The 4,128-nt window shown below is 34.1% G+C and overlaps 1 pseudogene; it reads left to right on the forward strand.

Annotated features, from left to right (window-relative positions):
* The first annotated feature begins 1,857 nt into the window (after positions 1-1,857).
* On the forward strand, positions 1,858-2,586 carry LOC106873991 (uncharacterized; annotated as a pseudogene).
* The last annotated feature ends 1,542 nt before the right edge of the window (positions 2,587-4,128 follow it).

A 4,128-nucleotide genomic window follows, 5' to 3' on the forward strand; every position in this document is an offset into this window, starting at 1 on the left:
GGTAAGGAACAAAGCACAAACTAAGCAGACACCATTAGAGGGCACAACTAAATGAAGTCGTACGATACCGTTAGAAACCTGATCAACGAAAGAAAAAGAAAAAGCAAACAAACAGGAAAAGAAAAATGAATTTACAATAAACCAAGAATTTATGAATTGTGCGCTCTGAACATAGAAACTATGAAAACTGACAATAAACTAACAGAGGGGATCGGTGAAGAATTAAACTGGTCGATCTTTCTATGGATCAAAGGAACATTTATTTCTACCGATAAATGGCCAAAACAATGAAATGTAAAACATCATTGTAAACTTAATTGAAACAAAATGAACTTCTATATAAACTGATATATATATATATATATATATATATATATATATATATATATATATATATATATATATATATATATATATATATATATATATATATATATATGTATGTATCTATGTATGTATGTATGTATGCATGTATAAGTTTATAAAGAAGTTCATATATGTATATATATATATATATTATATTATACTATATTGTACATAAATACACATACGAACACATACACACACTCACATGCACAGACACGCACACGCATGCACGCACGTATATATCCTCCATATTAGATTCAAATAAATGTTGGTAGACCCCTCATATCCATTGTTAATGTAACATCAAAATCCAAGCTTACTACGCCTAAAAGACGATCATTCATAACAAAAACAAGTTTCCGGAAACATTAATGAAATCATTAACGAAGGAATAGAAAGGAAAAGCAGAAACATAAGAGAAATACCATAGAAATGGAGCATAAAACGACTTCCTGAAATGATAGAATACCTGAAACTAGTGATCCCTGCGTAATCGCTTAAAATCCGCTGCAGTTATCAAAGGCAACACAGATTCCTTTACCGAAACAAAGATGTGGACTCTAACAATAATGATTTAACAAACCATAAAATAAAGCAATCAATAAACCGCCAACACCAAGAGAAACTATAACATGTTGGCAGGGTGCATAGGCAGGAAAGTAATAACTGCGTAGGAATCAACTCACAAACCAGAAAAATATTAAACTTGAACAGTTATAGAAGGCCGTACGCACTATGGAAATCACTTAGAAGGCAATGCAACCATACATCTTCAAGGTAGAAGGAAGCAGCGTACCCCAATCTACTGTTTGATATTATTTCTGGTGGCAAAATTATCAAAAGGCCCGGAAGCGATCGATCTGGAAAAGCATTATCATCCCCAAGAGAAACGGAGCAGCGTAATAAAATAATAAGACCCATTATCACCCCACCAGTAACGTAAAACTTTTTCAGTAAAATACCAACAACAATCAGAAAACACAGATCTCTCCCTCTTTCTTAGAAAGATTATACGGGGCACCAGTCAGATACATATACATTTAAAGATTAAATAATGTTTAACAAGCCATGTCCGATGAGAAAGAAGAAATGCATGAATAACATGGATTTAGAAATACCACATTAGGATAACTTAGTATTATGATATTTGTCATTGTAGTTAACAGCTTGTATATGCATATGGTTACAGGAAGGTATAGCTTTGACATTGTATATACCGAGCCTCAAAATGTCAGTTGTAAACATAGTTTGTTTCTGTAATCTAAGTTGAAAAAGAAGCCCGTTTAAACGTTTAAATTATTTAGGTAGAGAAAGCGCCCTACACCTATTTCTCTTTTGCTTTCAGCTCTCACCTTAATCTCTCTTTTTCCCTCAACCATTTTAAGCTGCGCGTTCAGCGCGCTCCATCTTTTTTGCAACGGTACCGAAGGAACACTAAAAGTATATAGTTATTAGTGCTCTTTATGCCACATCTTCCTTTTAATTAAAGATATGCCAACGAAAAGGGCCAAGGAAACTACTGGTTGTGTTACTTATGAAGTTATTTTGAAGCTTGCGTCAATTTATTCCCCCATGGCAACGTGGTTCTCCTCACAAGGAGACTCGCTACCCAGGTAGCGAATGATGATACGTTAAAAAAGCTCCGAAGAGACTCTGTAAAACCCCAGAGATTGGAACAACTGCAGAAAGAAAGATGACGAGCGTAGCAAGTTCAGCAGAAAGATCAATAAAAAAAGCAACATTTTCAAGTCTAGAAACGAAAACGTTCGCAAGAGTTAGGGATTAAATAAGAGAAAGTGGGAAGTTCAGGTTAAGGCTTCTCAAGATCGTCTTTGGGAACATCGTACAAATGTATCTGACGCATGACAGAGTAATAAAATATCGTGCAAAGATTAGGAAGAAGAGATAAAACAAAGGTTTGAGAAATATGATCAGAACATGAACGCCAACATTATTACTGGACCGCCACAGGAAGCACCGCAAACATATTAAGGAGGCAAACAATTCTAATGAGACAACGTGCATATCATCTGAGAAGATCGATGAAATCTCTTTCCAGGTAATGTATTCAGCAATCAAGAACGAGAGGAAGTGATTAAAGCTATTCAAGACAGTCCTCAGGAACATGGAAGCCGTATTGGAGAGGAGCGCAAAAGCAAGTAGTCTGTCAATAAAGATAATGCTGACGTCTATATTCCAACAGATAATGCTGACGTCTAATATTCTAACGAATGGTCATCCACGCTCGTTATAAAATAACCAACAGAAAAAGAAGGAAAAGCGATCAAGGGGAGATAATAAAGAAGTTCTTAAGGCGACAAAAGTTAATGTTGCTCACGTCCAATCCATTTGGCCGCAAGTGATGTCCTCATTTGTTTTTGTCATAATTTACAAACAAGTAAAGATACAAAAAAAAAAAAAAACAGAAATAGCCTCAAACACCGTTGCTTTCTTCCTGTACAACTTTTCAAAAATAGTACAATATTCATGTCCGCCGTGCAGAATTTTGGCACAAAAGTGTTGCGGGCGAAAAACGAGTTGTATTTTTCTGTTGGGTATCTAGTCTTTTAGGTAATAGGTACTGTTGTTGCTTTGAGATGCCACATTCTCGATTCCAATCTCCAGGTTCTTATATTTGCTGAGTTTTACAAACGTTTTTTCTGCGATTAGGTATTGTCAGCTAGGGTGCAACACCAATCAGGAGACAAGTCTTTTAATTATTATTATTATTATAATTATTATAATAATAATAATTATAATAATAATAATAATTATTATTATAATAATAATAATAATTATTATTATAATAATAATAATTATAATAATAATAATAATTATAATAATAATAGTAGTAGTAGTAGTAGTAGTAGTAGTAGTAGTAGTAGTAGTAGTAGTAGTAGTAGTAGTAGTAGTAGTAGTAGTAGTAGTATATACCAGAAGGCTATATTATTTATAGCATTGCTTTCAACTCCTTTTCCTCAAGTTATCTTTATGTCCATATTGTTCAGTTTTAGGCTAATTTCTCATTCATTTTCACGAAATGAATGTTCATTCATTGCTGCTGATCCATTGATTAGGAAATGTGTGTTCGCTGATAGGTTTGGAGAGTAAAACACGGGGAAGTGTAAAAATTAATCCACCACTCGTCTCTCTTTGTCTTACTGTCCTTTTCACACTTCCCAGTCTCTCTCCCCTTCTCTTCCCCCTCTCTATTAATCAGTGTATAACAAACATTGTCGTTTTTTTCATTCTCAGAGATTTATGTAGTTCAAGTGCGTTTGTTTCATACCTTTTTATGTCTGCCGATGTCATTTTCTACAGTGTAAGAAACCTATCGACAATGTTATATTTCATTATATATTGTGCTAGATTAAACCGGGCTGCCAGAAAACACGTGATTGATTGTTCTGTTAAATATTCCAGAAAACACGTTCTCTGATTTGTTTCTATATATGCTGTTTATTGTTTTCGGTGAGAACGGTTTAATGTTGTACCTGGAAAACGAAAAATTCGATGGGACCATTTTAAGCTTACACACTTCACGATATTCACCCGTATTTATTTATAACTATGCTCCTAAATGTTCTCCCAGTTCTCTTGCTGTTTGTGTTATTTACTGTAATCTTGACAAGGTTTGAGAAAGCAGAAAATGTGTTTATTTAGTAAGAAGAAGTTGCGATGCTGCTTGTATGAACATATTTTTGGCAGATTTAAAGACGATCATTTTTACTCTTTCTTCCTTGTTTTCAGTGACATTTTGAA

Source organism: Octopus bimaculoides, chromosome 19 (genome assembly GCF_046866305.1).
Source record: "Octopus bimaculoides isolate indiv1 chromosome 19, ASM4686630v1, whole genome shotgun sequence".
In the NCBI taxonomy this organism is placed as follows: Eukaryota; Metazoa; Mollusca; class Cephalopoda; order Octopoda; family Octopodidae; genus Octopus; species Octopus bimaculoides.